The sequence below is a fragment of the Pelodiscus sinensis genome, chromosome 5 (genome assembly GCF_049634645.1).
Source record: "Pelodiscus sinensis isolate JC-2024 chromosome 5, ASM4963464v1, whole genome shotgun sequence".
In the NCBI taxonomy this organism is placed as follows: Eukaryota; Metazoa; Chordata; order Testudines; family Trionychidae; genus Pelodiscus; species Pelodiscus sinensis.
This window is the reverse complement of record NC_134715.1, coordinates 48193946-48220838: the sequence shown is the minus strand read 5'-3', so window position 1 is coordinate 48220838 and position 26893 is coordinate 48193946.

The window sequence follows — 26893 nt, the reverse complement described above, 5'->3', positions numbered from 1 at the left end:
GGTTTCTCAACTTGCTCCCCATAGCCATGAGATTGGGTAAAGAGGTATAAAAAGCTCCATATAGATCCAGTTGACTCATCATAATCCTGTAATACATGGTTCAGTGATCAGACTGCGAAAATGACTGAGTTCAAGGGAACTGGCACTCTATTGCAGGAACTTCCTAATTCAATGTTAAGTGCTAATTAGTGCTATGCAGTGGGTTGGTGTTTCATATTATGTCTTTTTGAAGATTCCCTGACAATTAGCAATCAAAGGTAGAGAAAACTCTTCTATTAAAATACTTTTTGATTCTTATTCTACCCTAGCAATCAACCTCTCACAAAAGCAGATGTCTAATATTGGTGCTAATTATTGTTAAAACTTTAGCATCAGCAGAACACTTCATCTTCCCACATAGAAATGAAATATTAGTTAACATATATTTCTTCTAAGTTTCCAATAAATACTTAGCAAAGATTCAATAATATTCATTAAATACATAAATGGGAATATTAAAACTAAAGATTTTTCCTCTTGTGACTTATTATATAGTGTGTCTGAAAAACAAAGTTGAAGAACAGAGCCATTATCTTGCAGAAAGGGTACTCCAGAAATGTTAATTATACTGTATAGTCATCAGTAAACCAGTGAACAAGAAAAAGCTTCCCTGCTTAGAATTGGCAACCATATTTATTCTGGCTGAGTGGTTAAGGACATGAAAAGATTATCTTTAAATAATGCATAGGCAACCATATAGCTGGACACTTTCCTTTTCAATTACATAAAATGAGGGGGGGGGGGAATCAAAAATCCACTAATGAAGCCTGTCATAATTAAGAGATTGGAAAAAAATTAGGCAGGTGTTTGCAAATATGTCAGAAACCTAAATTGCATTATAGGGCAATAGTGTAGAGGCTAGATTTTACCCAGTCTACACTAGAAATTTAGGTTGCTTTAACTATATTGGTTGGGGCATGAAAAATCCACAGTGCTGTTAAATTGATCTAAATCTCAAAAATTAACAGCTAGGCTGATAGAAGAATTTCTTCTGTTGATCTAGCTGCCCCTACTTGGGGAGGTGAATTGTCTATATGCCAATGGGAGAACCCCTCCCATTGCCATAGATCATGATTACACTGAAGCATTACAGAGTTGCACGTGCAATGCTATTGAAGTATTTAAAGTGTTGACATACCCTTAATCCTTGCATTCCTGAGAGGCTAGCTTCATTGATTCTATATTTCATGAAATGATCATGGAGGGACCAGAACTACCATTGTTCTTTCTTGCTTCCCTCTATAATTGCCAACAAAGCTGGTCTTGCGTAGCAGGATCGTATGCTGCATCCTATCAATATGTGGTTCAGCAATTATGTTCCTCCAGAACCCCAAGAAGCATGTGTTTCTCCACTGGGCCCTGCTGAACACTGTTGATTTAAAGTCTGAATCTCTTCATAGCTGCATTATAAAACTGAATAAGAGAGAATTGATTGATTCCAATGTTAGATGACTGCTTCTGATGTAAGCCGGATATCTACAGGAGTCCATTCCTGCAAGGTGTTGAATACTTCTTGTTAAAAGCCCTTAACTCAAATTGCTAACAAAGGAACGTGAGGGCATTAAAAATCGTGAAGAATCCCAGCAGAGAATTTTTGCACCAGCATGAACATGGTTGACTTCCATGGTATCTCCAAATATAGGAAACTTGCTATTCAGTTGGTATTAATGTGGCTTGAGGAGGCCTGATCCAATGATCTCTGAAACCCACTGAAAGACTCCCATTGATTTTAATTGTCTTTAGATCAATCCCTTGCATCGAACCATCTCCTAGGTTTAGCGGGGAAAATGCTTAATTTTGGATTTTCAAAATTACTCTTTTAAGAACTATTACATTTCAAATGCATTTTTTCAAAAAACGTCATCAGCTGAGTTGGACACCCAGTCAACATTAACTATAATTTAACAAAGTTTTTTGGCCAAGAATGCAGAGACTATAATGTATATATCCTTCTAATGAGGCAAATAATTCACAAATTTTATGTGGATAATCCAACTGCATAGATTAATACTGCTGGTGGGATTAGTGTTTTAGTCTTCAAGAAGATACAAAGCTTTATTTTCTACATCACCATATCTTATATTTGAAGGTATAGTTAATCATAAAAATCTCACTTCTCAGTTCAGGCACCATTTCATACTCTTATGGGTTTGGGACAAGCATCATTTATTGACACTGATTGTTATCCTCGTGAGTTTAATAAAATAGGAGCATTTCATCACAGAATTCTGAAGCATGCTGTTTTTATATTAAATTGTACAGACTTATTATGCACAGATTCATTGGGGTTTTTTGAACATATGATATTTATGGTACTGTTTGCAGTATTTTGAATGAGTTGATTGGTATGTTCATATGGCCTTAATATCCCATCTGAGGAGCATGTATGATAAAAACACATACAAAATACCCCCAGTCATTGCAAAATTAGTGCTCTAATCTGCTCATGAGCAATAGAAATGAGCAATGTAGGACTTGTCCACTTTCTGAGCACTCATTTATACCACTGTGCAGCCAAACAGACATCATGTCTTGGGTGAAAATAATTGAGACATAATTTGGCCATTGTTTTTCAAAAAGGAACTATGGACATAGACAAAATTCAGGAGGACCCCTTGTAAAAACATTTATAAATAAAGCAAGTCTCAGCTATTTTCTGTGTTAAAAGCATATTAGGAACAAAAACAGCATACAGGCTTGCAAATGTTTTGCAAGTCCTTTGGAAGACAGGATTAAAATTCAAAATGACAAACTAGAGAGATGGTCTGACGTAAATAGGATGAAATTCAATAAGGACAAATGCAAGGTACTCCACTTAAGAAGGAGCAGTAAGTTGCACACATACAAAATGGGAAATGACTACCTAGGAAAGAATATTTCAGAAAAGGAGCTAATCGTGAGTCAACAGTGAGACACTGTTGCAAAAAAAGGAAACATTCTGGGATGAATTAATAGGAGTATAGTAAGCAAGACGAAAAAAGTAATTCTTCTGTTCGACTCCAGGCCTCAGCTGGAAAAGTGTGTCCAATGCTGGGTGCCACATTTCAGGAAAGATATGGAGAAGTAGAAAAAAGTCCAAAGAGAAACAAAAATTATTGAAAGATTGGACATGAGATAAAATTCCCTAATTGTCAGAGTAGGTAAGCACTGGAATAAATTGCCTGCAGAGATTGGTGAATCTCTGTCAATGGAGATTTTAAAGAGCAAGGTAGACAAACATCTGTCAGGGATGATCAGTCCTTCCATGAATTCAGAGGACTGGGATTGATGACCTCTCCAGTTCCTTCCAGTTCTATGACTCACTGTTTCTATGACTTCCAAAGTTTATTTATAACATCAATCCTTACCATTCCTTGCAATATGCACACATAGAAAATGTATTAGAGTGAGTTGAAAAATGTTGACTTTTCCCACAAATCTGAAAAAGTATATTTTCATTATTTGAGAGAGAGAGAGAGAGAGAGAGAGAGAGAGAGAGAGGTACTCTTGATGTCCTCCAAGTTCATCTTGCTCAGAATGAACTGTACTTTTTCTGTTAATTCTGAAGGACAGAAGTCACAGGAACTGAATTTAGTCATATGTTCAATAGCTATAGATGTTGCTTTTCTTATAAACACACAATAAAAGTTAGCTATTTGAGTGTCAAATATAATACATTTTATAGAACAAATATAATAAAGTATATGAAAAGTGAATGTAAATTTTATTTAAACCCATACTACTTGTCTTTTCCAATCCTATTTATTTGTTGTTGCATTTAATCATATTTTGTTTTGTTTTAAATTTTCATCTTAAATACATAATTGAATCATAACAGTGTAATTACATATATAATAGGTGCTAAATGCTGGTTTAGGTAGTATTAAGCAAAAATATATCATGCTGAATATAAATAAGATGAAGCATTTTTTTTGTGTATGATATTGGCATTTTTTCTTTTTTCTTCTTTCAGACTATTTTGATCACGCTCCAGAGCATACTAACTGTACTTGTGATGTTAAAAGTGTGCACTTCTACAAACTTAAGTCATGGTGAGTATTCTAGTCTTGCAATCCTTACACAATGTGACTACTTGTACTTACTAAAATATTTCTCAAATATCTCTTTTTTTTAGACTGGGACATGAATAACATGAGTAAAAAGGACCAGCTTTTAAAAATTACTTAATCACTTAAAGTTGAAGCCAGGCACATAATGGAATTTTCAACAGCTCCTAAATGTCTAACTACCATGGCACTCAGGCATCTAGGTGATATTGAAAATCACACTAGGCACCTGCCTGACCTTTAAGCACCTAAACATCTTTAAATTGTAAGCCTACATTACCTACATTTTGCATAAAATTAATATTCTCTCAATGTGATTTCTGATAATTATTTAGGGCCAGATGGTTGTTATTCTTGTGTTCTAGCAAAATGGAGTCAAAAGTTACAAGTCACCCCTTACATTCTTGAACCCCATTGTGGGTAGTTTCTGCAAGTTTGCTGTGTCTTCCTCTCACATAATTGGGCAGGAGTGCTAGTAGTGAGTTGCACGTGATCATAGAATCATAGAATCATACAATACAAGAACTGAAAGGGACCTTGAGAGATCATCAAGTTCAAACCCCTGCCCTCATGGCAGGACCAAGCATGGTCTATATCATCCCTGTAGATGTCTAACATCTAAACATCAACATGATGTTTTGTTGTTTATACTTGAACCTCATTTATCTAAGCCTTCTTTATTCCGCTTCTCATATTAACCAAAACACCAGCTATCCAGGGCTCACAGGGTAAGAAAGTCACTCTTAGGCTGTGTGGGCTCTGACAATCATTGCCTGTGCTTGATGGCTAGAACCCTGTGCAAATACAAATTTCTTCCTGTGTATGTGGATATCTGCAGACAGAAATCAGTATCTGCTAATCTGCAGGGCTCTAGTCCCAGGATACAGCACGGGCCAAAGGAGAGGAATGTGATGCCACCACTCCCAGAAGCAAGAACCCCACACTGGCAGCACCTCCTAGCCATGAAGCTGTACCATTCCCAGTCCTACCACCAGCAGCTGTATCTCCTGTCTGCGGTTATACAGCCCTGCTTGCAGCTGGTATAGTATAGTATAGTATAGTATAGTATAGTATAGTATAGTATAGTATAGTATAGTATAGTATAGTATAGTATAGCCACACAGCTGGAAAAAGCTACTGATGAAGGGTACTGGCTCCTGAGAGTGCTGCTGACACATTCCTCTCCTTTGGCTGCAGTGTATCCTGGGAGTAGAGGCTTGCAGATCAACATATACTGATTTCTATCCATAAATATCCACATCCGCAAGTAGTAATTTGTATCTGCACTGGGCTCTACTGATAGACAGTCCCACATGGTGGGCATGGGCCAAGTCACTACTGTATGGGCCTGATATCCTGGTCCCAATGACATCGGGCTACCACTGTAAATTTAAAGCATGTTTATAAATCAACCACAAGATGGAGAGGTTGTGCATCTTGAATCAGTGATGTACAGGTCCTTGCAATAAAATGTAATTAATATGTGTTTTTATTGTTTCACAAAATATAAAAAGTAAAGATTCCCTGCAAAAACCACAAATTCTGTATTTTTCTGTAACAGACAGATTTTTTGGATTCCTGCAGATCAATCACTCATCTAATCCAGGGTAATCTGACAAAGCCCAAGATCAGATAATTCAAAGAAAAATATATACCTCTATCTGACCCACCCAGAAGAGGTAGTATGTAATAATACTGTTCCTATGGTCAGTTTCTTCCTAGCCCCTGGAACTCAATGGCTACCTTGGATATTGAAGCAAGATGGTTGATTCCCCTTAAAAATGTTTATCCTAGCTAGTGTTACTGCAATCTATATTTGTATTACTCATACCAATGTCTAATCCTTTTGTGAATCCTAACTGTCTGTCACAGATAAGAAGTGCTACTTCCAGAAAATGGATTCAAGATCCGTAAAGTGGCAGTCCCCATGGAGAAAGTGAGCAAGAAATAAAAGAGAAAGAAAAACGGAGGAAAGTAAAGCATAAAAATTGCACAGTAGCAGTATCATGGATCACACAGATTTAATACAATGGGAATTGAACTGTCCTTCGTTTAACATAGAACTAATTGGGAATTTCCCAATGAAACAGATTTGTTGGAAAATGCTTATTTGTTGACCTCCAAATGTTTCACAGAAATATCTCAGATTCAATAATTTCTTGTGAAATTACTGAAAGGTCTCTATTGGAAAACTGCCTAGTTTTTTGGCAGGCTGCTGGGGCAGGGAGGAGTAGATTCCAGGGTTTTTGCCTCCAGGACAGCCCATCAGTGCAATTTATCTGGGGATCAGGCCAAAGCTTCTAGGTTCTGTGTAATGGAACCAGGAGCCTGAAAGCTCTAAGAGCCCAGACAAGGATATGGCTCCCAACTCCAAATCAGTGAGCTTAGAAATCCTGTCATGGACTTCCAGGGTCGACAACTGCAAGGCATCCCTACCAGGTTCTCATGCCAACTGGTTCCCGAGTCCTCCTGACTCTCAACTAGCTGAACAGCAGCCGTAAAACTGATAAGAATCATGCCAATTTCAGGCAGTCACTGCTGGTTCCAAGGCAGCTGCTGGTCCCAGGCAGCAGATTCATCGAAGATACAACCCGTGTGGCTGGTCCTTAGCAAAAACAAATTCAAAATTTTCCCACTACCTGGAAATCCCAAGTTTCAATCAGCTCCAATGAACAGTTTGTATACCTAATGCTCTGATGTGGAGGCATTCACAGGATGTTCCTCTTTGAAAGGATTCCAGATCTGCAGAGAATCTTTTGCAATTTGGGAAACTGTGGGGCCAGGTCAAGGGGCATGGATGGCTGAACAAATAAAGCTATGACATAAGCAGCATGCAGTAACTTGTACTTTGTTAGGCTTGATGCTGATGACATCTCCTCCACTATACTGCCTGAGAACAATCCTAGGGGCAGGAGGAATTCATGATAGCCCTGCAAGAGTCACATTTTCAAGAAACCACAGAGAACTGGGGTGGGGAACAGAATAAAGCATTGATAGGGAGGCAAGCAGAAAGACACATTAACAGAAGAATCTACATTACCCTGTTCAGGAATAATCTACAGTGAGAACACTGGGGATAGGTCTACACTATTAGGTTTTTCTGGGATACCCGAGCTATCCCAGAAAAACTCCTCTGTGTCCAGGGACTGCGTCTGGTCTTCCTCCTTTTTTGGTGGAAGAGTAGATGCGCTCTTTCGGAAGCCCCGTCTTCCTCCTTCCACGAGGAAGAAGGGCTCTTCCGAAAGAGGAGGCTATTTCAAAATTTGGCCCAGTGTAGATGGACCAAGTTTCAGAAAAGCCTCTTCCAAAAAAAATATTGGAAAAAGGTATGCAAATTGCGGAGTACAATTTGCGTACCTTTTTCTGATAGATCAGTGTAGTCTAGACATAGCCTGTGTTGAATGCCTGACTTAAGTTTGTTTTTTATAACCACAGATATAATTTATTGTGTTTGTTGTTTTGTTTTTAAAACTGGATTTTGTATTAATTCTTTTCCTAATTATCAGTTTATTGTCACTTAATTCCACTACACCTTCCTTCTGTAAATATCACACTTGCTATATTTAGCCCTCCGTTACCTTAAATAAGATATCACAGTATTTATTATTTTAAAATAAGAACTGTCCACTATCTCAAACACACAATGTAGTAACTGAGCCAGATTCTGGCCCTCATTGTTGGCCATTTACGATATTCCAGTGGTATAAGTTGCTGCAATGGCCCTTTATGGAACTCCTCTAGGGTTGTGCAACTGATTTTAGGTAGCCTACACCCCAACCTTCAATAATGCCTCTAACATAATGGTGTGAGTAGCAATGGGAAATGGGTTAGATACTTGAGAAGAGCTAGCTAGAATGCAAAGTGATCTGTGTATAGTTGGCTGTGGAGCAATTTATACCCCGCCATGAAAATGTTCCATAAGTTAGAGCAGCCCAAGGGCTGCTCCAATTTACATCTGCTACTGCACAAGTCCCAAGAGACAGTCCAGAATTAGAGAAGCATTGTGCCTGGTTGTTCTTTGTATGCTGACAGGTGCAATACATAATCTGCTTCATTGATGATAGATATTGACACCTTAAAGGGAACTATTGCGTTAACATACATACACAATTGTATTCCAGAAGGGCTTTTTAGATTGATTTGATAAAAAGTATGTGATTCTGAGTTCATATACAGTAGTGAAAGCCAGGGTAACAGGATGTAAATCTATATAAAACTTTCAATAGATAACAATCTGCCTTAGTTTTGTATTTGTAGAATTAACTACTGCAAACAAATCCTTTTTTGCTGGCTAGACACCCCCACAATTGCTACTAGGATTGTTCCTGCTTATTTTCATCCTAGGCCTGCTGCTAAGGCTGGTATTGTGCCAGGTTCTTTTAAAGTGATGTCTTTTGATTGTTCTTACCAGTGCTGTTCATGCTGATGTCATGCCTGGTGTCATCATTCCATTTACAAAAATGTCTTGGGCTACTAAATGACTTCTGAGTTGTGTCACAATGGTCCCACAGTCTGCTATTCTTGACTTGCTTTTAAGTTTCTTTAACTTCTTTCTCTGGATTCTAGACACATTTAAATTTATCTTGAAAAAATTTTCTTTGCAGATGGCTAATTCTTGCAGAACACATTCATATCTTTACATTTATATATGTTAAGAAAACAAATATGTTTCATTCTTCCTCCCTCTCCCATATGTTTATTCCAAGAAGAGTTGTTCATTTTAAAAATAATGGCTAAGCATATGCTTTAAAATATTTGTAAAGTTGACAGCATACCAAATGTATTTTAAATATCCTAAATACATTACATGTGTGTCTATTTTTAACTCTGAAATTTAAAGCTTTTCTTAAAATAGAGTGAAAAGAAAATAAGTGACAATTCTGGCTGTTTAGAACAATAAAAGCATCAAATAATGTTTTCTGATTCCCATTTACATGTGTGGCCTATTATGATTCAGGTTGTCTGCCGAGCAGTTAATTTGATGTAGAATGTCATAGAACATCAGGTGCATCTTGAATGTGTATGCAAAGATTCCAGACTGTTCATGTTAAAATATAAAAGGATCCTGATCGCATCCTTCCATCTTTCTTGGTTTAACTGCTGCCTGATTTCAGATTGATTATTTTTGTTTACAGCTAAAAGTGGAAATATAAGATGGCTTTGAAAATAGCCCTAGTTTCTAGACTATTGTTGACCTTTTTATCCATACTTGTCCCAATTGGTCACTTTATCTGCTGGAAGAAAAATCCTCAGGTTTCTCCATTAATTGTTTCGCATAAACTGGTTGTTTTCCTGTTTGTCTAATTGTTGAAGTCTTGGTGCTCATGCCTCTAACTGGAAGAGCTACACCAAAGACTTATTTTGTGTGCAATTGTACATGAATGAGTATTGGGATAACAGCAGACATGATTTCTAGCAGATTTAGAAACTAGTAACTTGCCATGATAAATTGTAACCTGTATATAGTAGGAGGAATGAGAAATCTGAGGAAATGTCCCAGACTGATATCTCAAGAGAGGAGAACTTGGAACAAAAGATATGTTGAACAGTAATAAGTCACTAAGGGTTTGTCTACATTGCAACATTATTTAGAGATAACTAGCATTATTTCGAAATAACAATGCTAGTGTCTACACAGCCATTCTGTTATTTTGAAATAGTTTCAAAATAACAGATGGCTTATTCTGAACCTGTAAGCCTCATTCTACAAAGAATAACTCCCATTCCAAAATAACTATTTCAAGATAAGGCCTGTGTAGACACTCTACTGCTGCTATTTCAAAATAGCCCCTCACCAGGGCCATTGTAAGTTATTCCCCCGAGTTCCTGAGGCTTTAACTCGAGATGGCACATTAGGAAAGACTGCCTCGGACTAATTTTGAGGCTTCCCTGCAGAGTAGACATGCTATTTTGAAATAAGCTATTTGGAATAACTATATGTAACAATAGCATCTGTGTACCACATCTATTACAAAACAAACAAAAATGAACTATTTCTCCTACCCACTTTCATCTCTGAAGAATATTGAATTACCTTTTATTAGGCACATATACAGAATATCTGTGCACAATAAACTCCTTTAGTCTATCTATATGTCCAAAATTGGCACAAATCTCCTAGCTCCTCTGGAGATCACAAAGTATCTTGAATAAATTCCTCCTCTTTTTTTGGCACGGAGAAACAAATTCTGAGGGTCTCTTGTTTAGCAACTGTGCAGCCTCTTGCATCAAGATTAAACACTTTGCTCTGTCCCTACAGAGTTGTGCATTCATTACTCCTGAGTCAGTGATATTTGAAATAAATGGATTTGAAAGGCCTTCAAAAATAGTTTCTGAAATCCATATACATTGAGTTATTCTCTCCCACATGAGAAAAAATACTTCAGTTCCTCCATCCACATCCCTATATAAAGAAAAATAGCTGATGTAGTATGTCATGTGTTAGGGTTGTGAAAGGGAAGATGATTTTTTATCTTTAGCCATTGGAACGTACAGCCTCCCATTATCATGAAAATAAATTCTGCTTCTCCACGGAATGGGGATTGCTCATTTTCTGTCTCACAAGAATAGCATAAAAAGGATGATGCTCTGCGGAATGCAAATAAACAATCTTAAAAATTCTCCAGGCTCAGCTATCTTTTCAGTCTGTGCCATGGCTCATTTTCCACAATGATTCTGGTCGCCAAATGATTGGGTTCTACTGTGTTCTCACAGGTAAATGCAAGAAGAGATCCACAGATGCTCTGGTCTGTTTACATGTTTGGCCTATTACTTGCTACCAACACCACCTTGAGCTCTCACATTAACATAACCACCAAAATGATACCAAAATAAATGAGAATCCACTGGAGACTAGAGTATTATATGCTACAGTCAGAGAATAGGAGAGATTGAATCACAAGCCTCCTCCTATGACAGGGAAATTTTTATATGTGAAGACATACTTATCACACAGAACTGGAAGGGACCTTCACAGTCATCAAGTCCAGTCCCCTGCCCTCACAGCAGGACCAAGCACCATTCCCAACAGCTAAGCACCAGATCCCTAAATGACCCCCTCAAGGATTGTACTCACAACCCTGGGTTTATCAGGCCAATGCTCAAACCACCCAGCTCTCCCTGCTCTTAACCCTTTTAATGATTAAGTGATGGACTGTGTGGACCTCCTGGCACCTAGTCAGTGCATGGGTTCTCCAACTTTCTTGTCCCGTGTGGTATACTCGAGGAAGTGAGAACATACTTACTCCTGGCTTCTTGGGCCTTCCTTGAGTAGGTCCTGTGGAAAGGTGGGCCATGCCTGCACCTCACCTCAACCCTCCAAAGCACACCATTTGGCCCTGGTCCTGTGAACTCCCTCACTGTCCCGTCCCCCAACAACCAAACCAGATAAATGACCCACAGTTGGTCTGTCTCTGAGTTGTGACAAGGAAATAACCATACATACTTTCTCCATACCTTTCATTTCCACACCCTCATGTCTCAGCTCAACACTAAGTGGTGGCACACTGGAAAGTGAGGAATTCTGTATTTTACTCTTTCCCAGACTTTAACGGATATTGGTTGGTTCCTCATTGATGGAGCCATGAGTGTAGGCATATACCTGACATTATTCACCTCCATTCCTGACTCATCCCTTTTGAGGTATCAGGGAAACCATGGTTCCCTTCTACCTTGGGTATGCTAAGTTGCAGCCAGAAAATAAATGTTATATATCTAAGTGATTATATTTATTCATAGCCTATAGGTAGAAGGAAGAAACAAGAATTATAATATAATTTATGAAATCTGTGCCATTTTCTTATTCTACTATTGTAAATATATCATTTCCACACCAGGTAAATTAAAGCCGTCATATAATGTGGCGGCAGTCTCCATTAATATAGCTTGATCACCAGCTTATCGAAGTCTATTATTTTAAATTATTTCTTTGACTTTGTCAGTGTTTACACAGCCGAGAAGCAGCAGTGTTGACTTAGGGTTATCTGTATGTCCCATAGCTACAATACAGAATATTATCTATTGATCTCTTAGCCACACTGGTCTACTTGACTATCACTAAACAAATTTTGATTCACACAAGAAAAAAATACTTGAAGTTAAATTTAATCTATAGTCCAATATATTTCTATCTTCTGCTGCTAAAATAGTCTGCATTTCATCTTGGAAGCATAATGTATATGAGTCCTCTGTGAAAGAATTTCAATAAAATATTAATGTGGATTACCTTTTAATATTTTGCATGATAAGGTGTTTAGGAGATTCAGGAGTGGGGGTGGGATAGTTTAAGTCATTCTGAGCCATGCTTTGTATTCTAAGAGCTGCTGTTTTGAATCTTGACTTTGTATACACTGTTCTAATTCCTTTCTTGTATTAAAATATTGGTCTGTGTTTGCCAATAAATTTTGCTTTCACACTACTGAATGTTAATTGTCCCAAAATGTATTTTTGTTTCATGATTTATATTCCAATAATTTATTATATTGTCAGGAAAAGATCTATCGGTTTCAGCCAGGTCTGTTCCTGGAGTTCTGACTCAATGTCCCTGAACAAGGTTTTTTTTCCAATTCTAAATGACTGCTTGGTTCATGTCCCTTTTACCTCCTGTTTGTGCATATTTCCACTATCTAGGGAAAGAGAGTATTTGGATACAGACAAGCTAACCTAGTGAGGAAGGCTTTAAACTAAGTTGATGGAGGCAGATGATCAAAGCCCATGAAAAACATGGAGACTTGGGTGATGAGACAGAAATGGGAGAGAACGTGGGCTATAACAGCAGAGATAAAGGAGGGACAAGGCAGAACTGGGGGGCAAAATCAAATCAGTATCTTAGATGCTTGTATATACATGCAAGAAGTGTGGGGAATAAGAAGGAAGAACTTGAAGTGCTACTAAATAAATACAACTATGACATAGTTGCTATTACAGAGACTTTGTGAGATAATACTCACAATTGGAATATTGGTATAGAAGAGTACCGCTTGCTCAGGAAGGACAGGCAAGGAAAAAGGGGAGAAGGTGCTGCCTTACATATTAAAAATATGTACACTTGCACTGAGGTGGAGATGGACATAGGAGAAAGACTTGTTGAGAATCTCTGGGTTAGGTTAAAAGTGTAAAAAGCAAGGGTGATCTCATGCTAGGTGTTTACTACTGACCTCCTACTAAGGCAAAATAGGTGGATGAGGCTTTAAAAAAATACTAAAAAATCATCCATAGCACAAGAGTTGGTTTTGATGGGGGACTTCAACTATCCACACAGCTGTTGGGAAATTAACACAGCATGGCACCGTCTATCCAACAAGTTCTGGGACTGTATTGGAAACAGTTTTTGTTATTTTAGAAGGTTGAGAAAGCTACTGAGGGAAGCTGTTCTAGAACTGATTTTAATAAATAGGGAGGAACTGGTTGAAAATTTGAAAGTGGAAGGCATAGAGTTCATGATTTTAAGGAATGGTAGAAGGGAGAACAGCAAAATAGAGACAGTAGATTTCAGGAAGGCATAGTTTAGTAAACTCAGACAGCTGGTAGGTAAAGTACCATGAGAAGGAATAATAAGAGGAAAAACAATTGAAGACAGTTGGCAGTTTTTTTAAGGGACATTATTAAGGACCCAAAAGCAAACTATTCCATTGTTTAGGAAAGATAGACATTATAGCAATAGACCATCTTAGCTTAAGCAAGAGGTCTTACATGACCTAAAAATCAAAAAGTGGTCATATAAAAAGTGGAAACTAGGTCAGCCAATTAAAAAGGATGAAAATAAGGAAATTACACAAGTATGTGGGGGCAAGATTAGAAAGGCAAAAGCACAACACAAGCTCAATCTAGCTAGAGACATAAAGGGTAACAAGAAAATATTCTACAAATATATTAGAAGGAAGAGGAAGACCAAAGAAAAGGTAGGCCCATTGCTCAGTGAGAAGGGAGAAACAAGAAGAGGAAACAGAAATGGCAGAGGTGCTTAATGACTTCTTTGTTTCAGGCTTTATCAAGAAGACTGATGGATTCCTAACATAGTGAATGCTAGTGGAAATGGGGAAGATTTAGAAGTTAAAATAAAAAAAGAACAAGTTAAAAATTATTTAGAAAAGTTAGATGTCTTCAAATCACAAGGGCCTGAAGAAACGCGTCCTAGAATACTTAAGGAGCTGATAGAGGAAGTATCTGAGCCATTAGCTATCATCTTTTAAAAGTCATGGAAGTTGTGAGAGATTCCAGAAGATGGGAAAAGGGCAAATGTAGTGCCCATCTATAAAAAGGGAAATAAGAACAACCTAGGACACTACAGACTAGTCATCTTAATTTCTGTACCAGGAAAAATAATGGAGCAAGTAATTAAATAATTCATCGGCAAACATCTGGAAAATAATAAGGTGATAGGTAACAGCCAACATGGATTTACAAAGAACAAATCATGTCAAACCAATCTGATAATTTTCTTTGATAGGATATCAAGTCTTGTGGATAAAGGGAAAGCAATTCACGTGGTATACCTAGACTTTAGTAAAGCATTTGATATGGTCATGCATGACCTTCTTATCAATAAACCAGAGAAATTGCTATTGGGGAGGAGGGATAGCTCAGTGGTTTAAGCATTGGCCTACTAAACCCAGGGTTTTGAGTTCAATCCTTGTGGAGGCCATTTGGGGCAAAAATTTGTCAGGGATGGTTATTGGTCTTGCTTTGAAGGCAGGGGACTGGACTCAATGATCTTTCAAGGTCCCTTCTAGTTCTAGGAGATAGGCAATCTCCATTAATTTATTTTTATTTTAAATTTAGAAATATAACCTAGATGGGGTTACTATAAGGTGGTTGCATAACTAGCTGGATAACCATTCACAGAGACTAGTTATTCATGTTTCAGAGTCATCCTGGAAGGGCAAAACAAGTGGGCTGTGTCTACATTGGCACCCTTTTCCGTAAAAGGGATGCTAATGAGACACTTCGGAATTGCAAATGCCACGGGGGATTTAAATATCCCCCACGATATTTGCATGAACATGGCTGCCGCTTTTTTCCGTCTCGGGGTTTTGCCGAAGAAAAGCGCCAGTCTAGATGGGATCTTGCAGAAAATAAACTCTTTTCCGGAAGATCCCTTATTCCTACTTTCAAGTAGAGGTCCTTATTTCAAGTAGGAATAAGGGATCTTCCAGAAAGATCCCGTCTAGACTGGCGCTTTTCTCCGTCAAAACCCCGAGCCAGAAAAAAGCGGCAGCCATGTTCATGCAAATACCGCGGGGAATTTTTAAATCCCCTGTGGCATTTGCAATTCCGAAGTGTCTCATTAGCATCCCTTTTCTGGAAAGGGGTGCCAATGTAGACACAGCCCTGGGGTTCTGCAGGGTCAGTTTTCGGACTGGTTGTGTTCAATATCTTCATCAATGATTTAGATATTGGCATAGAGAGTATGTTTATTAAATTTGCAGATGATACTAAGCTGGGAGGGGTTCCAAATGCTTTGGAGGATAGGTTCATAATTCATAGAGATGACAAAATACAGCACATAGTAGAAAGAATTATATACACTGAAAAAAATGGACATCCTAACAGTAACTATTGAGCACTGCCAGCAAAGTGCTGAGGACCTCTGTTTCCCTGAATTTAAATGTTTTGGACTTGCCTCATTAAGTGGTGTGTCTGACTATTACAGAAAAAGGACTGGGGCTGATGGAAATTGCTCAATACTTTACAGGATAAGGTCCTACATAATAGAAGTGTACTGTGTCCTGTTTTAGCATTTTGTACATCATAGATATGTAAATTTTTGTGGTTGTTACAATTTGCCCTCAGGGAAAAGAAGTTTAAGTGCTCTTTAAACAAACAAACACACATACAAATAAACAAACAAACAAAAAACCCATAAATGTGGAAGTGCTACATTCAGTTTTGTTTTTCTATAGTTACCTGCATCAATACTGAGTGATTAAGAAATGGACGTGTACTTTGAAATATAAGAGAATTAAATAGATATAGGATGGCATTTCATTTTTTATGCCTTTGCAGAACATAAGGAAAGAATTATTAATATAATACTTCTAATATGTATGATACAAATAAATTCATGATGTGTCAAATGGAACATGTGATTACAATTAGAAAAAGTGGCTAGACATTATTAATATATATATGCTCTTCATATACTATTCCACATTTATCATGTAGAAAATAAGTGATGTTACATGCATGTTGATCTAGCAGTAAAGAAAAATTAATTAAGTATTAATTAATGATTCACAAAAAGGGATGGGATGATTCCAGTTTTAAATCACTGAAACTCAAATATAAAAGGCCATATTGCGGCTGGCCACTGAATGGATGCACTAAGAGTAGAAAGGGACAAGTTAAAAGCCTTATTTGAGCTCCTACAGAAGCGCCAGGTCCAGCAACAGTCCCTAAAGGGGCACAAGTCACCCACTAGAGGTGAGACAATACCATCTCTTCCCTTGATATGAACCTGTGGAGCAGGCCAGGCCAGGCCATCCTAGGGGAACTGCACATTCCTCCTCTGTAATATTTCTCCTGAGGAAGGGCTTGAAAGAACAGAGGGTGGTAGCTATACAGATGAGCCCATCTTTGCACAAATATGTTAGCACGGCACCACACTTTTTAAATGGTTTAATTTTATTCTCAGTGGAATTGCCATTTTGTTGTGGCCTGCTTTTCAGGGCATGTCTGACTTGTCCTGATGGCACAGCAAAAATGACGTAAGTGCAGTTTACAAAACAAAGAAAAAATAGGACTAATTCAAGAGGTGCTGTAAATAGGTCTGTCACTTTGAATGGAGTGGCTATAAGGCAAGGGTGGAGAACCTAAGGCCCAGGGGTTGAATGCAGCCCCCCAGCATGTCTGGACCCAGCCCCCAAGACTCGGGGCTTCCCCTACCCAGAATTGGGGAGCTCATGCTGGTGCTCCAGTCCACCCATTGCCCCCTTGAGGAACACATAGCATTTACTAGCCTGGGCCACTCTAGGCTCTGGTGAGTGAGGGGAATATGGGGAGTGTCTTTCTCCTTCTCAGTTGTGGCCCACATCAGTTTTTCATGTGTGTGCAGCCCAAAATTGATATTTCTGTGGGTCAGTGGCCCCTGACCCAAAGAAGGCTCCCCACCCCTTCTGTAAGGGGAGATAGGTGTATGTTAAAAATTCGAGGGGCTTTGTAGAAGGGGAAATTGTAACAACGGGGTGAAAACCAAGTCTACCATTTTTTTTGCCTATTTACCTTAGCCCTGTTTTATACCCTCTTTGTCATTTTTCCTTCTGCATGCTAGAAGGATGGAAGTAAGTTGTAAGTCACACAAACTTAGGTTCATACTGATTGTATATTAATGTACCAAAATATAATTTATAATGGTATTTCTGTCACCTGTGTGCTTAGAAATTGTCATTGTTTGAGAACCAAAGTAACCTATATTTTCAGTTGGTAAATCAGCTTGTTAGGAACCATAGAAACAGCAATGTTGGTCTAGTTTTAGTAGTGGAATCTAAGTGGACAATTCTTATTCTATTACCTTCTCTAGTTTCATATAGAATTGATGAAATTGAAAATCAGTGACCTGACAAAAACAAAATAACATGGCATGAAAATTGGTGTCACGATTTCGTACTGGGTTAATGCAAAGATGTCATTCCAGCTTCAAAATAATAATAGCATTCAGCTTGTGAATATGTAGCGTCTGTCAGTTTTAAGGAGAGATGCAGCCACTAAAAACTACCCTTTAGTCACAGCTATCTGTAGTTTGCTGAATAATGGTCACTCTTAACAGATAATTATTACTTTTGAAAATAAGTGTCATCTTTTTACTTCAATTTATGAAAAAAATCAACGGAAATATCATATTGTATCATACAACAGTATTTGATGCAGACATGGAAACAATGAAATATATATACCATGGGTTACAACTTTATGAAAAAAAAAAAAAGGCTATCCAATGGAAAACCGCTACCCCAAACTATCTAACAGTTCTGGGCCAATGCTGATTTTAATTGTGTTCTGCTGGTTCTGAGCTCTGCAATGTAAGGATGGATAATGGCCTTTCTTCCCTCTCAGGAATGTCTAAAGAGCCTGGCTGGAAGCCAGATTCCTGTGGGGCCTGTTCTCCTTCCTGATGCAGGAAGTAATACAAGGGGGGCCATAGTTTACACAAGACATAAAGGCACATTTTCCTTAGGGTGCGTCTAGAGAGCGGCACTATTATGGGATACTACTGGTATCCCAAAATAGCATTTTCTGCATTTTGATAGAGCACCCATTATTTTGAAATAGCTTTTGAAATAATAGGTGTGAGATTCCAACATCCTTGTAAACCTCGTTCATGAGAATTAAAGGACATTTCAGAATAGTGCTCTGTGATGGGCCAGCGCTGGCCCGCACTAGGATCAGGGAGGCCGCCGTGCCAGCCCCGGGGGGAGGCCCGGGCGGAGTAACCTGGACAGCCCCTGGATACGGCCCCCGCCAAACCCAGCGGGGACGGGGAAGCCGTGGTCATAGCAAGCAGAGCTGCCGGGCACGCCGCAGCGGCAATAGGCACTCCGCCCCCGACGTGACTCCGCTGACGTACCGGCGGTGGGACAGCAGCAACACCGGGGGCAGGGCATCAGAAGGCGGCATGACTCCCTGCGGGAGGTTTAAAATCACCTCCACACCGGAGCCCGAGGAAGGACTCCAAGGAGGCGATTCCTTCTCCCCCTCCTCATTGGAGACAGGCAGTGAAGGGTCCTTGTCGGACTCTGAGAGTAATCCACAGGAGCAACCCCAACCAGGAGGTGAGATCCAGGGACATGGGCCACAGAATTGCAGAGTACGGGGTGGTTAGGAAGCAGCCCAGGGTAGGGCCTTTATGGCACCCGTGGACTGACACGTAACGGGGTGGGATCCCGTCAGCTGGGTAAGGTGCGCGACCCAAACCCCTAGGGCCCCGGGCTGAGACCCAGTGGAGAGGGAGAGGGAGGGCCTGGGTCCCCCTAGCCACCGCTCCCCGCTCGGGGATACTCCCCACGCTCCGCCAAGGGCAAAGGACCAGGGCGCTAGGAACCAAACCGCTGGGTGTGGACATCGAGGGCCAGAGGACCCCCAAGGGAGGCACCAGGACAATAAGGGCTTGCAGGGCCCCGTGACACCTCCGCAGAGGCCCCGGGAGCTTGCACCCACAATAAGGACCCGCGGAAAGACTCTAAGGCGGTGGGCTCTCAGGGCTGCGCCCCAGGATTCAGGGCTGCATGCTCGCACTGGGACAAATCCACCACATGCTCTATTTCAAAATTAACTCAAAATAAGTTATGAAATTTGCATAGTCCAAATTATGTAACTTATTTTGAGCTAAGGGCGCAGAGTAGATGCACCCTTACTGTGCAATGTCATAATTTATTGATATTGCAAAGTAGTCCATTGAGTTACAGGGTCGTCCCAATGGACTTTCTTTAAGGATATGTCTACACTACCACCCTAGTTCGAACTAGGGTGGTTAATGTAGGCATTTGAAGTTGCAAATGAAGCCCGGGATTTAAATATCCCGGGCTTCATTTGCATCTTGCCAGGCGCTGCTATTTTTAAATCCCTGTTAGTGCAGACTACACGCGGCATGGAGTAGGTAGTTCGAATTAGGCTTTCTAATTTGAACTACCATTACTCCTCGTGGAACGAAGTGTACCAGTAGTTCGAATTAGAAAGCCTAATTCAAACTACCTGCTCCGTGCCGCGTGTAGCCACGGGCACGGAGTCCGCACTAATGGGGATTTAAAAATGGCGGCGCCCGGCAAGGTGCAAATGAAGCCCAGGATATTTAAATCCCAGGCTTCATTTGCAATTCCGAATGCCTACATTAACCACCCTAGTTCAAACTAGGGTGGTAGTGTAGACATACCCTAAGACACCAACTGTATCAAATCCCAACAAAGGTTCAGCAATGTAATTTCTGAGATGCCACAAACCAGACCTCTGAGATGCCTGTGGAAAGTTGGGGAGAGAAGGGGAAGAACAACCTCAGGCTGAAATTTGCAAGTATTGTCATATGGGAAAAATCTCTTCTGGACCCAAAACTAGTGGTCTGTGTAGACCCCCTGGCATCATCAGAAAGCAAGCTCATTACATAAAGGAGGAGGCCAGAACAGAGCTCAAATGACTGCTCACCAGCCACAGGTGCCAAAGGAAGGTGCCCTTGTATCCTTGTCCGGACCTAGTAAATGAGAGCCCGTCAATTATTCCTTCATGGCCAAGCTGTGCAAGGGCAGTAGAAATGGTCAAGGCAGATTCCAGTGCCTGAATATTGTGAGATAACACAGCACTCTCCCCCAGCCACATATATAGGAATGGGTTAGAAGAAACTAGGAGGGACATGTGTAGAGTTGATGAGCCACTCCCACTTAAGCTTTCCTTTTGCCAATAAAGTCCCTTTGGTGCCTAAATATCTGATACCTCTCTGTTCAAAGGAAGACTTGAGTTTGGTACATCCCAGATGAGGGCCCTTCCACCGACTGAGTATAAAACATTTAAAAAGTCATTGAACCAATGACACAGGAAAAATTTCAAATGGAGAAACTGAGATCCAACACAGAACATTCTATAGCTCAGCAAATAGAGAACTATTCTAGAATGTTGGAGACCGACATTGAAACCCTTATTCCAAATCAGGCAGAGAGGATCTGAACCTATGTCTTGCATAACCTGAGTGACAGAGTTAAAGAGGGTACCTTCTTCTACTAATTTTGCAAGAAAGGGCTTAAGCGGCAGTCTAGACGCGGATCAGTTGACAAGGGAAGCCTTTGTTGAACACTCCGTTATGCCTCGTGAAACGAGATTTGCCAGAGCAATCAACAAAAGCGTCTCTTGTCGACTGATCTGTGTCTAGACTTCCGCGCTGTGCCAGATCAGCTGATTGTTGGCACAGCGCGGTGGCCATTTTGATTTTAATGAAGTGGGAATTATTTAAATCCCCGCTTCATTGACTATGTCAGGTAACTACTTTTCATGGCTCCGTCAACGGAGTCATGTAGTCGAAACACACCCCATGAGAGGGTTCATGCATTTGAATCTCAAGCAGAGATAGACAATTCCCTCCAACCCAGACTTAGATGTCCAACTCCTTTCAAAGACAGTGTTTAGGTCACACTATTATCCTTGGTATTTCCCAATGACTGATTAGACAGTTCTCCAACTAGTGTTCTGGGTTTTTTTGCTTCCATTATTAAGTGCCTAACAGCTTTCATTGGAACCTAGATACCTTACTGAGGGCTGTGGATTCCAATAAATGGCAAGATGCCTAAAGTTAAGGATTGCAACACTGAGCTTAAATCCTCTCTGAGGCTATGTCTAGACTACAGGCTTCTTTCAGTAGAAGCTTTTCCGAAAGAGAAAAAACTTCTTCCAAAAGAGAGCATCTACACAGAAAAATCACATCAAAAAAGCGATCTGCTTTTACAAAAGATAGCATCCACACTCAATGGACGCTATCTCACATTTAAGCTGTGGCTACCAGGGCACTTGTGCTTTTTCCTCTTTCCTCTTCTTTTGAAAGAACTCCCTCTTTCCCTTCCACACATACCTTTTTCCAAAATAGCTAATTCAGAAAAAGGCTTCTTCCTCATAGAAAAAGGTTCACCAATGTCAGAAGATCTGCTCTGTTCTTTCAATTTTTTTTCAAAAGAATGCGATTGCAGTGTGGACATAAGTGAAGTTTTTTGGAAAAACGGCCATTTTTCTGAAAAAACTCTGCAGTGTAGACATACTCCATGGATCTCTCTCTCTGTGCTCAGTGTCCTCATCTATAAAATTGGGATAATAGTTTAATTCATTATTAGTATATTGTTCTTTTTGACACAGAAAGATTCAAGAGATGTACTGATTCTCATTGTTAATATATAGTGAGTCAACAAATTAAAAGCAATAAAATAAAAATATGAATAAGAAGATGTTAGATCTCTGGGTATATCTGACTAAATTTGTAAGATTTGCAAAAATATGTATATATATTTTAAATCTTTCTTTATGGACATGCCAAAACTCCAATTTGGCCTGGCTAAAATGTTCAACTGAGAACAGAAGGAAGAAATTAATACAAAATATATACCAGAACTATGAAGTTAGAAATCAGGGAATAGAGCCTCCAGTGAGAACTGTGGAGGACTCATGATAAAGCGATTTTAATGATCTCAGGTAGTTATGATTGGATTGTAAAACATTTTTTAAATTATAACTGGAGTCCAAAACTCAGAGGAGATACCTCTAGTATCCCGAAATAGCTTGTCTACACAAGCCGCCTGTTATTTCAAAATACTTTTCGAAATAATAGGCACACTATTTCACCATCCTGGTAAACCTCATTTCACGAAGGATACAGGATGGCTCAAAATATATCTTTATTTCAAAATTTAATGCTGTGCATAGCACAAATTGCATATCTTATTTCGAGTTTAGGGTTCTGTGTATATGCACCCATAATCCTGTATCCGTTTTAGTAAAATATTAGGAGTTAGTGTAAAATGCCTTCATTATGTTGGTAAGGGTCATTGAAATTCCATACTGCTTAATAATTTTCCACATTGTATCCCTAGTTACACTATCTAATGCTTTTTGAAAGTCTATGAAATTAATACTGAGATTTCCTTGAAATTCACTTGCATTTTTAATGACCCTTCTTTAGGTGAAAATCGCATCTGAGCATGAACAACTAAAACTAAAAGCAGATAGTTCCTTGCAAAGAATGGTATCCATATTTCCTTTCTTCCTGTTTAACACAATCATAGTTAAGACTTTTCGGCTACGTCTACACTGGCCCCTTTTCCGGAAGGGGCATGTAAATTTCACCAGTCGTCGTAGGGAAATCCGCGGGGGATTTAAATATCCCCCGCGGCATTTAAATAAAAATGTCCGCCGCTTTTTTCCGGCTTTTAAAAAAGCCGGAAAAGAGCGTCTACACTGGCCCCTACTTTGAAGTAGGAATAAGACCCTCCGGAAAAGGGCACTTTTTCCGGAGGATCGGGGCCAGTGTAGACGCTCTTTTCCGGCTTTTTTAAAAGCCGGAAAAAAGCGGCGGACATTTTTATTTAAATGCCGCGGGGGATATTTAAATCCCCCGCGGATTTCCCTACGACGACTGGTGAAATTTACATGCCCCTTCCGGAAAAGGGGCCAGTGTAGACGTAGCCTTCCTGTGACAGAAAGAAGTGTCACTCCTTTCCAATTCATCAAGATCTTTTTTGAATTTTTAATACAGAATGGACAGTGGTCCAGCAATGCCAAATACAGAGATTAAATGGCCTCTGTATGACTATTGAGATTCCCCTTGTTTACACATCCAGAAGGCCTTTCAGATGACAATAAAAATTGTACAAGATAGCCTTTGATCGTAAGTTAAGGAATAATTTAGCACAATTAATAAGCACCTATCTGTAGAAAAATATTCATACCAAGGCTGTGTCTAGACTGCAGGGTTCTTTTTTTTTTCCAGAAAATTGGCTGTTTTTCCAAAAAAAAAAAACTTCACTTACGTCCACACTGCTATTGTGTTCTTTCAAAAGAAAATTGAAAGAACAGAGGGGTTTTTCTGATATTGGTAAACCTCATTCTACAAGGAAGAAGCCTTTTTCTGAAAGAGCTCTTTCGGAAAACGGCGTGTGTGAATGGGGAAGAGGGAGTTTTTTCGGAAGAAGAGGAAAGAGGAAAAAGCACAGGTGTCCTGGTGGCCTTTCTGTCCATAGTAATCACAGCTTAAATGTGATATAGCATCCATTCAGTGTGGTCACTATCTTTCAAAAAAGCAGATTGCTTTGGCGGTGTGGACACTCGCTTTTGGAAGAAGTTTTTTTGGAAGATCTCTTACAGAAAAGCTTCTTCCGAAAGAAGCCAGCAGTCTAGATGTACCCCAAGACAGAGCATTCAATGGCTGGAAGTTGAAGTTAGATGAATTCATACTGGAAATAAAGTGTACAGTTTTAAGAGGGATTTAATTAAGTTTTAAAACAACGTATTGAGACTTATGGTGAATATTCGTTCACCAGTGATTTTAAAATCAAAATTGGGATTATTTTTCTAAAAGATCTGAACTAAGAGTTATTTTGAGGGAGTTCTATGGCCTGCATTATGCAGGAGGTTGGATCAGAGGAATTCCATCTAGTTTTGGAATCTGTGCATGTATGTATGTGTGTATATGCACATTTCATTTTAGAAATGTCATGCATTTTCTATTATCCTCTGTAATTCGTAACTCTTAATTTTTTCATCAGCCATCAGTATCTTGTCTTGTTATTTAAAACCACTACAGCTGCAGGTTTATTTGTTGATCATTGCTATTTTTCTTGGTTCTCTGCATTTTTAACATCTTTTGTGTTTTCTTGTCCCCTGCCACTTTACTGCATTGCAGGTAATTCTGGGGTTTTGGTATGCGAAGCCCCTTTGAGGGGCTGCCTGCTGATTTCACTCTATTGCTAGAGCTCTGGCATTAACCTTAGTAACCAATGAAGCACTGTTCAAGGATTGTACTGTCTATACAGATGCCAGATGCTCCATCTATTCGGCTCTGATCCCTGATCTAGTCCATTAGGCGTCAAGTTTGCTGGGATTCTCTGAGGCTGCCTGAGTGTACCATCTAGACTTGGATAAAAGGAGTTTATTGGCTTAGTTTAGAGCTTTATTGTCTGAATCTTATTTTCTGGACATTTTGCATTTTTATTATTTGCTATTTAAACTCATGTACTGTGTAGATATTTGGTTATTTGGATGTTGCTTCTCTATCATTTGTGGAATTGCTGTAATAAACATAAAGGAGGGTTTTGTACTTAATAATAAGCATTTGATGTTTGTGTGCATTTTTCATTTTTCTAACCACTGCATCTTAACTGCCTTGTTGCTCATGCAGAAAAAACTGTTTTTTTATTCTGGATAGTAAAAAATAGGGCCCTACAAATATGTTATTTTAAAAATTATTTATTATGAACAAAGCTATATAGCATATTATAGGGACAAAAGGGTAGAGTTCAAATAAATTAAATATGATTGAAGAGAGAGTATGTTTAAAATTTATCAATTTAATGTGAAATTATTTTTAACAGATTTTTAACTGCATTTAGAATTCATCCTTTCTCTAGAATTACATAGGCTGGATAAAATAATCCTTTGGAAAAGGTTTATCCTCTATTACATTCTGTTGGATTTTTTTTTCTTCGTACAAGTGTGTTTGGTGGTAGATTACTTGCAGTGGAGAGATGTAGGAGAAAAAGATGTAGGAGAGACACAAAGAGGCTCCTGGTAGTTTGTGCCAATGAGTAGTTGCTATTATTATTTGTGTTATGCTAATAATTAGGAGCAAACTGCAAATTGCTAGCCAACATACAAGTATCAAGTAATGGATAGTCCTTTCCCAAAAAAGTTTATTGTCTAAAGAGACAAGAAGCACAAAGGAAAGGTAAAAGGATCAAAACATCAGAAAGAAGAATGAAGACAAGTAATCTGGAGATGTTGTTTTAGTGCTGTGTTTTGTTCTGATTTTTCCCCTGTTTTGCCAGTGTTATGTATCTCTGGTTTTGTTTTAAATTCTTTAAGGATTTGGTTAGAATTAACTAAATGGAAAAACAAAAGAAGAAAGAAGGAGATATTGAAGGGACGAGGGCAAGAGACACAGGGCAGAGGCCATGAAGAAGGGAAGGAAAGAGGGGACCATAGAAGGCAGGTAAAGGAAGGGTAATGTGAAGAAACTGTGAGGCCAAGGGGATATAGTAAACAGCCACTCAACATAGAGGAGAAAAAAATCTCCAGATTAAAAATAGAAAAAAGCAATCTGATAACATCAGCAGTGTCTAAGGCCATGTCTACACTAGGAACCTGTTTCAAAATTAGTACATGTGATTTAAAAACTTCCAATTTAACTAAATTGAGCTAGCATGTACACATTATTTAATTTGAGGCAGGCTTCATTAATATGGACGTGATACCTTGGATTTAGAGCCCCAGGAAGCACTGGGAGTAATTAGTTTGAATTACCCTGGGGGAGTAAATATTTCAAAATAGTGGTACCAGAGCATCCACATTACAATTATTTTGAAATAACTATTTTGAAATTCAAGTATCAGAGGGGTAGCGATGTTAGTCTGAATCTTCAAAAGTGGCAAGGAGTCCTGTGGCACCTTATAGACTAAGGGTATGTCTACACTACCCCGGTGGTTCGAACCCCAAGCAGCGCGGCTACACAGGGCACAAACTAGGTGTAGGAAGCCTAGTTCGAACTATCTAGTTCGTGCCCCGTGTAGCCGCGCTGCACGGGGTTCGAACCAGTGGGGTTTTAAAAATGGCGGCGCCCCGCTTATGCAAATGAAGCCCGGGAAATTCAAATTCCGGGCTTCATTTGCAAGTGCGATATGCCTACATTACCCTCCTAGTTCGAACTAGGAGGGTAGTGTAGACATACCCTAACTGAAGTGTTGGAGCATAAGCTTTCGTGGGCAAAGACCCACTTTGTCAGATGCATGTAGTGGAAATTTCCAGAGGCAGGTATAAATATGCAGGCCAGAATCAGGCTAGAGATGATGAGATGGATCCAATCAGGGAGGATGAGGCCCACTTCTAGTAGCTGATCTGGAGGTGTGAATACAAAGTTAGCTAGCCATTCACAGTCTTTGTTTAATCCTGAGCTGATTGTGTCAAACTTGAAGATGAACTGTAGCTCATCGGTTTCTCTTTGAAATCTGCTCTTGAAGTTTTTTTGCTGTAGGATGGCTACCTTTAGATCTGCAATTGTGTGTCCAGGGAGATGGAAGTGTTCCCCTACAGGTTTTTGTATATTTCCATTCCTAATATCTGATTTGTGTCCATTTATTCTT